The 12,539-nt window shown below is 42.4% G+C and overlaps 1 long non-coding RNA gene across 2 annotated transcripts in view; it reads left to right on the plus strand.

Moving 5' to 3' along the window:
* The first annotated feature begins 5,100 nt into the window (after window positions 1–5,100).
* The window catches only part of LOC137159187 (uncharacterized), a 75,059-nt gene continuing 67,620 nt past the window's right edge, over window positions 5,101–12,539 (plus strand). Inside the window, exons 1-2 of one of the 2 annotated variants that reach the window (XR_010921573.1) lie at window positions 5,101–5,173; window positions 10,059–10,172. This is a non-coding gene — a long non-coding RNA (uncharacterized lncRNA). Of the gene's footprint in view, window positions 5,183–10,058; window positions 10,173–12,539 lie in introns of both variants that reach the window. The other variant, XR_010921574.1, reaches the window with a different exon arrangement.

Here is a 12,539-nt window from a genome sequence, read left to right on the forward strand (position 1 = left end):
TTCCTAGTGCTGCTCCTCCCTTTTTCTCTGTGTGCAGGTGGGAGTCAGGGGCACAACGAAGGGGGATCAGGGGGCCCAGCCCCCCTTATCCATAGGTAGGAATGGGAAGGGGGGGGAAAGAGGTCCAAACAACCTCTCTAGATCCTAATTTTTTTTCATAAACATGCCTAAAAATCTCTGTTTCCAAAGTACTTAAGCAGGTTAGGCTTTACCTGCCACTGAAATCAAAGGGAGTTAGGTGCCTAACTTCCTTAGATAAGTGACCCCCTTGATAAAGAACATCATCAGGGCTGGCCAAGGATGGAATGGGCATGAAGACTGAAATACATTCACCCTCCCCAGCGTGGCAGTGATGACACTGCTGGGGTGGGGCAGGGCAGGGAAGCATGCAGCGTTATTGGTGGCTCCCTCTTGATTCAGTGGTTAGAGAGAGGGCTTTGGTTATGAGAAAAAGTCACGGTGATGTCCTTAGCGATGTGTCATTGGTCTGCCAGAGGGGAGCAATGATTCACTGGATATTGTGAGCCAGCAAAGAGAGAAACAACTTATGCCATCATCTGTGTGGGATTCTATCATGACACGGTCTCTTCTTTGTTGGGTAACGTCACTTGCTACTGTTAGTATTAGAATAGCATCTAGAGCTGGGTTTCTTAACCTTCTCCACAGCAGGATCCCCTTTGCCATGTTGGCTCCACCATGAGGGTCCCTTCCCATCTAGCCAGGACCCTCTTCCCATTTAGCAATAAGGAAAGGACAGGTTGGTTGTGACCCCCTGACGCCTGGTTGTGACCGCATCTGGGGGCGCAAACCCCAGGCAAAAAGTCGATGGCCTAGAGGTTCCAGTTGCAAATAGGCCTCCATTGTATAAGGCACTGGAAAAGCAAACAATGAGAGGTAGTCCCTGCTCTGTGGAGCTTACAAGACCGACTTTATGGCAACACAGACAAAAGGTGGGAGCCAGTAAATAATCACGATCTCCATTTTATGAATGGAGAACGGAGGCACAGGGCGATTTGATGGTACTAACCAAGCCCAATCCTTGCACCTTTTGCTTACTCCTCCTTAGCCAGGCTAAACTGCCCTTGTCTTCTATGGTGGTTTTGTCTGAGTGAGAACTGAACAAGGAGTGCAGTCTGACCACAGCATCATCTCTGGCGGGTTAGCTGTCTGATTTATACTGAAGAACAATGCAACTGTAATGGATAAAGCCTACCTTTTCTGAGATCTCCCTACCCATTTCTTCGTTCGATCTAGTAGCACTGGCAGCCACCCTCTGTAATTGTCTAACTAGCTACTTCCCACAGCAGGGTGCGCCCTGGATAGCATAACCAGTGGGGCAAAAAATCAAGCAGGAAAAGAAACAATGAAAGCACCAGTCTGAACATTAAAACATCATTCTGTGAACAGAGCCTGGGAATTTACAATCACACTGCAATCTTTTTCATGGCAGCTTGTCAGGCTTCTACTGGAGCAACTAGAAGCGCTCAAGCTGTGGTAAATATACTCTGCATCACAATTATGTGGCAGACTGAGTCGTATCCTGAGTTCATTTGCTAAACTAAAAGGGCCAGTTCTTCAGCTGGTGTAGATTGGCATAGCTCCGTTGACTTCAGTTGATGGAGGTTTGGTGAGCTAGTTACATCAGCTGAGGATCCAGCCCAAAGGGTTTGAGAGAGAGACAGAGAGAGTTGATTCTCTATTTTTCCCTTCTGGTGGTTGAGTTCATTAATTGATTTCTATTTTTTTTTTACATACCATTTGTTAATTCATAGCGTATTTTGCCCACCAATTATGTACATAGCTATATGGTGTGACTGCAGCAGTCTGGGGTGATGCAAGGAATGCCACATCATGCGAGACGTTTCATCTCCATGAGTAACACAGTCGCTCTGGTAAATGAGTACAGTACATCCAGGAGAGATTGAGTTTTGGCCGGTGTTGCTAGTCACAACAAATGTCATTGTGTCCCTCCCCCCCCCCACTTTCTTGTCTTCCTGACACATTTTGGTTCCCCCTTTTCTTCTCCCCCTTTCCCTTAAGTAGAGCTGACACAGATCAATACCTTTGATGGAAAGTAATAATCAGGCCTATTAAGTGACAAAGGTTTACTCTGTAACAGCTGTGCTGGCGGGAGAGGAGAGCTTGTCTGACTAATGAATCATGAAACAATCAGGCAGTAGCCATTTGTGTTTAGATCTGTAAATATGGTGTGGTTCAAGTGCCAGACCATCTCCAGCACTCCAGCTGGGGGCACAGATGGTCCACATTCAGAGCAGCACAAGTATAAAGAAAGGGTTTTTTCCCCCCCCTCCTTCTCTGTCCCATACTGCACCTCTCTGAGAAACAACTCTGCTAGCTTCAGGATAAACTTGTGTCTGTGAGAGAGAGTCCTAGTGTTGGCCTTTCAGATTGCACTGCATCTAGCAATGTGCACGCTTGTTTGCTTGAGAAAAAATTACTAGTAAAATTCCCTTCAATACACACTATTTTTATGGCTATAAGTGGATTTTTTGTGCCACATCAGCGGAATCTTATACTCACCTCTTAATTCTCCAGTAACAGATTTCCTACATCCTTCTGCAAGGTACAATGCTCTTAGCTTTCAACTTCTAAAGGACAATGAATGGTGCATCAAAGATTCAAAACTCAAATCAGAGAGCCCAGAAACAGAGAGATACTATGTGTGTGAATGTACATCTATAGCTATATTTATAACCCATTTCTCAGCTTGTGTAAATTCGCATAGTGCTCCATTGACTTCAGATGAGAATCAGTGTTAACTGTGCTAAAAAACACATGACTTTCACCATTACCTGTTTTGAAAAGCTACTGGTTCTAGCTGATTGAAGATGTTTTTAGGCCCCTCTTTCAAGACAACGAAAAAGTGCTTTTTCACCTACACAGAAATCAGTGCAGGCACAAGCTTTGTTTGGTTAACATATTCCTTTAAGTAGATTCCTTGTTTTAAGACACAGGTTTTAACTCTGATGAACAGCCAGGGCCTGATTCTCCATTATATATTACACTGGTTGAATCCCATTTAAATTATTGGAGTTACCCAAGCATACAGCTGGAGAAGTAACACAGTGATGAGTCCCTACTGTGCCACCAATGGGTTAATTTTCTATTACATTTACCTTATTGTACATTGGTGGTTTTATTCCACTGACAGCATTTCTATTAAAAAGCCCCTCCTTTATAGTATTGCAAGGTATATTTGGATGAGCATGGAAAAACATCTTTTTTACCTCTCTTTTCTTTTGCATGTTCTTTGTCTTTTCTGTGTTTGTACAGTGCCTTGCACAATAGGGTTCTGCTCCAGGATTGGGGCTGGAAGGCATGACTGACAATACAAATAATAAATACATTCAGTAGGGGTAGCCATGTTAGTCTGTATACAGCAAAAACAACGAGAGTTCTGTAGCACTTTAAAGACTAACAAATTTAATTTCAGCAGGCATAAGCTTTCATGGGCTTTTAGCCCACTTCCTCAGATGCAGAGAATAAATATGACTCTCTGGTACTACTATGAGGATCAGCCAGCAGGGGGAGCTGATGAGCAATTTGGGCTGTAAGTTCGTCTTTAAATCTCCATGAAGATGGCAATACTAGCTGACTTTTTTATTAGATTTTTTTGGTGGGCAAATAATGGATTTTTCAGTTTTCTGGCAATTACAAAAAATTGAGGGGAAAAGCATTTCAGGCTGAACCAAAACTTTTGGGGGGAATACTTGTGCAAATTAAAAGATAAAATTGTTTCAGGTCAAATGCAACCTTTTGGTTTTGAGCATTTTTGAATGTTTTAAAATAAAAACAATTTAAAGGAAATCTCAACAAAGTCATTTAAAATTAAAAAAAAAATCAAAACCTTTCATTCTGAAACTGGCAAAACAAAATGTTTTCATTTTTCAGAATTTTGAGGGTTTTCTTCAAAACAAACAATTCAGTGAAATCAACATGGATTTGCAAAATGTTTTGGTGAGGCTGAAGCTGTATTTTTGCAGAAAAAAAGTTTTGGTTGAAAAATTACTTCCAGCTCTACCTGAAACATCATTTCTCATCCTGATATTTATTTATTTATTTGATCTTTATTAAATTAGCCAATTTCTCTGCTGCTTGTCCTCAGCTGCTGTTTCAGTGGTAGTAATCAGTTCATTGGAGAGGTGTCCAGATACTGTGGAGAATCTAGACCTTAAGGGAAACATTTTTTCAAAAGGTTGTAATTCATGCTCCAGCTGCACCTCGCAACTCTGCCCGCAGCTTTGACCCTCTGCTTTCTTGCACCTTGTGTAGGTATTTGCACCAGTGCAAAGTGAGTGAAAAATGCTCTCACCAGTATATCTGAACAAGGAATGATTTATGCTCACTTCGTCTTTGCTTTATAAATTACTACATAGAGGGCAAGGCTTGCTCAGGCTTTTTTTGTCCATCATGATCTATCTACATGCACAAATGGTAGTTTTTGCCTGTGTAAACTCTAGCTCTCCTCATTTGCTCTCAGTTTGGAGACAAAAATAGGATTGGGTTGTGTGAGAGTGCAACAATTGTATTTGTAAATGCAAAGTTGTTCATGAACAAATCAAGAAGCCATAGGACAGGTCCTCAGTTAGTGTAGATCAATTGGCTTCAATGGAGTGCCACTGCTGAAAGTCTGGCCTGGTTCTTTGAAAACTTGGCCTCAGTTGATTAAACCATTTTCAATGTTATTGCTACTTACTGCATAATCAACAGCAAGGGTCATGGACACCTCTTGGAAAATTCCAGTATGGTTGATGTCAGAGGCATTGCAATTCCCCTGCTAGCGCTGTAAGGGTTAAATCACAGATTTTGATTTCTGCACATCCTAGAACAGCACGTTCAGATTGCGACTGGACTCCCTGAGCCTTTTATCTTTCCAAGGTAGAATCAGTGGGCCTGATCCTCATCTCACTTACATCAGTATCACTCCATTCTCTTAAGTGGTGTCACACTGGTCACCAATGTGAAAAAGAGAGTCAACGAGCCCTAAGTGTAATAAAGTGGTCATCAAGGGGTTAACTCCATTACTCAAGCTATTATGGGTTGGAGCCATGCTCCACCCTCTCCTTTACTTCCTGTGAACTTGATGTGTATTTGCCACCATTCTGTTTGCTGTGTAGGAAAATAAAGCAGCACATTCCTAGCCTGCAGCACTGTAAGTAGGGTATGTTTCCCTTTACAAAACCATGAAATATACTCTATGGAGACCTTTTGAATGAAGATTCAAGCTCTGTGGTGCTTTTTATGAGTGTTTGCTCCATAGTCTTTAGCTAAGATTTATTGGCTGGGTGCCTCTTCCCACCCCAGGAGTGGTTGCATTTTGTGGACGGACTCAGGACTGGTGACCTACTCATTCTGTGACCATCACAATCCATGAGTGAGTGGTTCAGAAATGAGTCAGAACTACAGAGATGGAGATGTGTTGTGTCCTCTCCACTACAATTGAAATCAACATCAATGGGAATGATTCAATATAAAAAAAGTTGTATGGGCTGGTGGATGGGGTTATGGGTAGGATGGGATCAAAGTCTAATAGCAAAATTAGTAACAGAAGTTAAAAGGACTGATATAGCATGAAAATATAAGAATTAGTGTAAGAAATAGCGCTGCTAAAAACTATGGCTAGAGCCTCAGGTGCTATAAAATGACTGCCTGGAGCTATGCTGATTTCCACCGGCTGAGCATCTGGCCACAGTTACCTGCTAGGAGAGTGGTTAGGTTTTTAGCAATGCCGGGAACATGTGCAACACGTTGTATGGTTTTCATTGGTGCTTGGATTTATTTCTGTGATTGACTCAGTTTAATTTTGAACAAAGTGAAGCAGAAATCCTAAAACTGAGGAAAATATAAAAATGGAAAGGAAATGCAGATAATTTATTAATTAAGGCAGCTTGTCATCTGGGATAGTGTCTGCTTTGAACTTGGAAACAGCTGTAAGTCACAGTCCCAGACAGAATAAACTTCACTGCCATGTATTTAAAAACAAACAAAAAGCAGTGAAACAACAAAACTGTCTACTAGAAACAGTGACATATTTACCCAGGTGGGCTGTAGGTTGCCAATGTGATCCTATCAGTAGCTTGAGGGCTGCACCAATTTGCATAAAATGGAGTATATTATAAACAGCCTTGGGGCAAATTCTGTCCTCTATTGTGTTGCTGAAAATCTAGAGAAACTTCATGGGGTGGATTTATACCTATGTAATTGAAAGTAAAATGTGGCCCCCTTGTCCTTAATATAAAGGTTCAGCTTGTGGAGACTACAGATCCCAGAATACAATGCTCCACCTTGATTTGAATGACATGACCTAGAACTACATTGGAAGAATTCTGTGAACTCATTGTGGTCTGTCAGCTGCTCTGTATGAAACTAATTCAATGGCAAAAACCCCATGTTAATGCAGAGTAATTGCTTGGTGATGTTGCACCCCTTTGCAGAACATTGAGCTGAGCAAAGCTCCAACTTCTGAAAATCAGAAAATGCAGAGTTAAGGCTGCCGGTGCAATTGTGTTCTCCTGCAGATGGCAATAGCCAGTGGCAATTATTTCTATATGCTCCAGCTGCAGTCAGTGTGTGGTGCACCTACTGTAAATGGTGGAGGCAGTAGTTAGTAAACCTCAGCAAAATCACGTGATATCAAGACGGTGGTTGCTTTGCTTTATCTATGGCATTTTTGATCATTCAAGCTCATAAATTCAGGCCATGGGTCTAGAGTCTGATCTCACACCACTGGAAATCAGGAGTAATTTCATTGACGACAATGGTATACACGAGTCTAAAACTGGGGTAAGTGATATCAGGATCAGGCCCTAGCAATCTGTTCTAGATTTAGGTCACAGTAAATGTTAGAATCAATTCTCCTTTTCTTTTAGGGAAGGGTAAGAGAAAACCATCTTCAGGGCAAGGGTCATTAACTAACCTCCGTCAATATAATACACAAGTGGAAAGTTACTTATTGATTACAAGAGTAAATTTCTAACTACTCCCAGGTCTCGAGTGATGGGAAGTGAACTGTATGTGGTACTGGACTGAGGATATACTTTGTCTCTTGTGGTTTAAGCAGAGAAAGACTATGCACTCCAGCTCACGCACGGAACAGAAGGAAGCACACACCAATGCAGGAACAATAGGCCAGATCCTCAGCTGCTATGAATTGTTGTAGCTCCACTGACTTCAGTGGAGATACCCTGCTTCACACCAGCTGAGGATCTGGGCCAATATGTCTGCCCCTGCAGATTCTTGTTCAGCTGCCAGTTCAAGAAAGCACGGGGGGAGGGCGAGCAAAAGGAAGGGGTGAGAATGTCTGACAGAGAGAGAGAGAGAGAAGGGTTAAAAAAAAAAAAAAAATGCTGTTATTTTGTGTGGACAAAAGAGCAAGTTTCCAAACCCCTAAGAAACAGAGATTTTGAAGACTTCGACAATGCTTCTATTCTTTCCAAAAATCACATTATATCCCACCTCATTTGAGCTATTGAATGGTTATATCATGCAAAGAGAGAGACGGGAGGGGGAGGGGGCCAGGGAGACACCCAAACTGTCTCAACTAGATCGATGCAATCAATAAACATCACAAAGGTAATTATTCTCTGATTTAAGACCTCTGTGTGTGTTGTTTGCTTGCACTCACTAAAATGCTTGAGGCAAAAAAGAAAAGTTTTAAACTTACATGAAAATAATGTATCCGGGAAATTGTTTTCAACCCCTTCCTTTTTGGAGTAATTACTTTTTTCTTATGAGCAGGGTTTAATTTTGCTTTTTGAAGGCACCTTCTTAGGAAGAGCAATCAGGGCTGTGCACAGCTGGCTTTTGAAAATTGAGTTTCTACTGAAACTTCCCTGCTATTATCTTGACAATCATATTATTATCAAAGCATGCAAATATTAGGGATGACAATGAATGCTCACTGCAGGGAAGAGCAGAGCTTGGCAATAAGTAGGAGGGGGCCACTAACAATTGTGCCCCCTGTTGCAAAAGCCATAATAATTTAATATTCTCATACTAGGAGTCTCCACTTTCCTGGGTCTGTATAGAGCCACTGAGTGCAGTGTTTCCCTTTGGCCAAACCACAAGGGCTGTTTCTTGAACATTCTGCAAGACTTCAAATAGAGGATCATGCTGATAATGGCTTCAGGGCAGGATTTTTTGTTTTGCCTGGGAGTAAATGATTTAACTATTAAACTGAGTTAGGCTTCCAGCGTTTGAGTAGAATTTTATTTCAAGGTTGCCACAAACTTGTTAGTAGATCAATAGTTTTTCTTCCTCTGCAGATCCGCAGAACAATATAGACTAGATATATCTGATTTGCTGCATGTTGCAACCATTCACTACTCGTTACATGGTCTGTATGATTTCCCTGCTATATTTCCCTTCCACATCTAAAATGCAGGCCAGTGTACATCAGGGAGTGTTAGAATATATCATTTTTAAAGGTACAGTAAACAAACTTGGCAAATCAGTCATTTATTGGATTTTAATGGCCATCCTTATCTTTTTGTCACAATAGGCTAGCACGCATTGTGCCATAGGAATCCTATGCCTTCCTGGTGGACTCATCCTTCAGAATTCATTTATATTGTATTCTTTTTTTAACCCAGTTTTGATGTGTGAATCGAAAACTATGCACAGAGAGATGATGATAAATTGAGCCAAATCTGGCAAAACTGGCTACCTAGACTTCAATGGAAGTAAGATTTAGCCATTTATATTATTGGAGGAAGATCTGCTGACTGATACTTCTATCAGCTGAATCCAGGGGTAGGGATAACATGTGGGCCACAGCAGAAGGGAGTTCTTTTAATCACTGGACATTAGTGTCTCTGATTAAGACATATCTTTGCTGTATCTGTATAGACACAGTCACTTAGGTACATACCACACACCTGAGAAAATTTTAAGATTTCTTAGGCGACATTCACTAAAAAACAGAGTCTCTTACGGTTTTGAGCACAAACCAGAGATTCCCATGACCACAGGGGTCCTGACTCTTGTTAAACAGCCTGGTGGTCTGAAACATCAAGGTCAGAGTGCATCTATTGGTCTGTGCATCTATTGTCTGCATTTGTAACTTAGGCTGGTGAAAGGGATAATCGTGTCTGAGCCAACCTCCACCTCCAACTGAACCATTTGAAGTCTGATCATGAATTATTATGGAGAGATATTTATGCTGGGTGGCCATTTGGAGCCAGGAAAGGAGGCCCCTTTTTTCCAAATGTGGGTATATGGAGTGATGTTTGGGTTAAGTTAGCTGGGGCATCAAGGTTAACACCCTTGATCTTCCTTTGTTGAAAGTGGTGGGATTTTCAGCATTCACAAAGCAGACCTCATCCAAAATCAGCGGAGGAGCATCTGCATTTCACTGGGGCTTACTGACGTGCCTGAAGCAGAGGCACAAGTAAGTGTGTGTGTGTGTGTGTGTGTGTGTGTGTGTGGCCTTTCAGTTCAGTTTAAGGATATAATTCTATTATGCAGAAAAGAGGGCCTCTACTAGTTCTGTGTGCATGTATCACAGATCACTGTAAACACATACAAACAGAGCACATGAAGAGGCACACAAAAAGATTAACTTTTTCAACATATATGTCATTGGGGAGACAGCTAATTTTTGCTGTAGGCTTCTGCAGACTGTATGAGAGAGAGAAACTGGGGTCTGGGTTTTCCCCTCAGATATGCCAGTGTGAATTAAGATTATTTCTTCTGAAGTCAGTGGTGCCATAGCAGATCAAAACTGAGGTAAGTGTGAGGAGAGCTTGGCCTATAATCCAAGAACATGAAGACACGTTGAAATGAAAAGGTGGCAAATTTATTACTGAAAAAAGGAAATGTTTTGTTTTATACAAGGCATCATTAGCCTGTGGAAAACATTGCCACATTATATTATTGAGATCAAGCACTTAAGAGGATTCAGAAAATGATTAGGCCTTGGCAGCAGATTCTCATCTGGTGTAAATTGTCATAAACTCCATTGAAGTCACTATACCATACTATGTATTCATCATTTATCAACAATTTATTTTATAAATATAAATATTTTATCTTAACAGGGTGGCTTGTTCCTCTTATGGACTAAGAGGCCTGCGGCCAGCCAGCCCTGTTCAGTGTATCAGACTCAGCTGAGAAGGGGTCAGGTGAACCCTATAAAGGCTGTGAGAGCTCAGGTAAGAGAAGGGGTGAGGTGGAAGATGGCTCCTGCAGTAGGCTTCACCAGAAGCAGGGAGATTCAAGGGTAGGGCGCGTCCTCCTTTCAGCTTTCAGAAAAGCCTTTGGGAACTAGCCCAGGGTGGACAGAACTGCTTGTTGGTTTGATGTTTTGCCTAAATTTTACGTTGAAGAATAAAACGGTGCCTTGAAAGACTCTTGGTTGTGGCAGCAAGTCCCTGTGAATTGGGGAACAAGCCAACAGCCTGACAGGGATATAAACTTTCATGCATCTGAGCATAACCCAACGGCTAACTGCTTGAATTCAGGAAGAAACTTCCCCTGTTGGCAGCCATTATGTGGTTACTTGTGCCTTCTGAAACAGTTCATTCTGCCACTGTTGGTGACGGTAACTAGGCCGATCACTGTTCTGATCCAGTATGGCAATTCCTACATTCCTGTATTGTATACACGGGCTAAATTTAATCCTGATGTCATCCCATTGAAACCAAAGGACTTACATCAGGAATGAAGTTTGCTGGATAATTTGATGTTTGCCTGTATTTATGTGGCAAACTCTGCAGGTGCCTTGGATTCTTGTTCTTTAACATCTTATCAGTCTTGAGGACTGCCTTTTACTACCTGCATGTTTGACAAGGGCAGCCCTCAACCAACGCTATCTCAGATGTCAGAACTAGCAGTGGCCACTACTATTTAGTTCCCATCAGAAGAGATTCCAGGTCTTCCTCCAAAATCAGCATGGCTCTTTCATTTAATCTGACTTCACTTTATGTAGTACAAGAGCTCATGGGAAACTAGTGGGACCTGGCCTGCCATCACTGTCACCCTGATGCACATGGTTTTCTAACCTCAATGTAGCCTTCTGCAATACCTTTGTGGCTTTCCTGGGAAAACTGTAGGTCTCCAACGTCTGCCAATTTTCTGCGGCCAGAATTTTAATGAAAGCTGACGTGCATATTTCACTCTGCTCTCAAGGGACTTGCCCTGGTTCCCTGTCATGTTTTGGATTGATTTTTAAGGTCACTTTCATGACTTGCATGAGTGTCTGTGGTTTGAAACCCATGGATCGACTAGACGGGCTCTCTGAGCCCGAAGTGCTTTTCTTCAATATGTGGTACAAAGGGGAGCCAGTGGGAATTAGGTTGGCGAGATCCATTCTGAGGAGAGTGGAAACTGTGGAAGTGCCACCCTGCCCCTGAAATGGTGGAAGCCCTTGCAAGTGATAGAAAAATTCTGGATCTCTGGGAGCGTGGGCAGCCAGTGAGAGGAGTTTGGGAAACAGTCGATCCATAGGGCATAGCCCCTCTGAGGCAAGAGGCAGTGTGATCTTGTGGATAGAGCACCAGTGTGGGAACCATGAGACCTCGGTCTGTCAGTAGCCAGTTGTATGATCTAGGGCAAGTCGCTTCCCAACTGCTTTCTCTCCCAAGTTTGTCTGCCCTGTCACTTTAGACTGGGAGCTATTTGGGGCAGGGACTGTCTCTCACTGTGTGTCTGCATACTCTGTCTCTCTCCTCACAATGGGTCTCCAATCTCAGTTGAGGGCTCTAGGCCCTACTGTTGATATGAATAGTAAGGGAAGGGTTGGGTAACTCTTCTTTGACGCACCTGCATTCTGTTGAAATCATGTAACTGAATAAGAAACCCAGATATGTAGAGAATTTACTCCCATCTTTTGTCTGTTGTCCACACAGATGTCCACTTTTAAGCTACTTCTTCAGTGATCCAGGCCCTGACAATTCCTCTTTACTCCACAACAAAACATGCTACATACTTATTTTAAGTAAGTAGCAAAGGCCCATGGGAATGATGGCCTATCACAAACACCAGCTCCAAGTTGTTCAAGCTGGAGTGTACCACCAGGACACAAGGCCCAGCCCTACCCTGACTTCCACTCACTCAGTGGCTGCATTAACATTGCACAAGGTGTAAATCAGGGCAGGATTTGGCCTGTAAGGTTAAAGCACTAAAGGCTTGATCCTGCACCGTTGAAGTTAATGGGAATTTGATCACTGACTTCAATGGGAACTGGGTCTGACTTGTAGAAAGCAATGGGAACTCTTGGCCCAGTGGTGCATTTTCCATTTTATGTTCTGAAATAACAATCGAAATAGCATATTAAAATGTTTCATGCACTCGGACACCAGGGTGATTAGCATGGCATAAGCACCTAATCAGGCAAAGATTCAGGAGACAGCACTGTGCAGATATGTCTGGAGTGCATTACAATTTTAAGCTGAGAGGAAGTCGGGTCTAGAGCTTACAGCACAGAAATGGGGGTGGGGGTGGGCAATACAATTTAAGTATGTGCTTAAGTGCTTTGCTGAATAGAGGGAGGTTCCGGAATCAGTGCCTCAGTTTCTCCA

This window comes from Emydura macquarii, unplaced genomic scaffold (genome assembly GCF_026122565.2).
Source record: "Emydura macquarii macquarii isolate MOO-44397 ecotype Brisbane River unplaced genomic scaffold, CSIRO-AGI_Emac_v2 contig_1790, whole genome shotgun sequence".
Lineage (NCBI taxonomy): Eukaryota > Metazoa > Chordata > Testudines > Chelidae > Emydura > Emydura macquarii.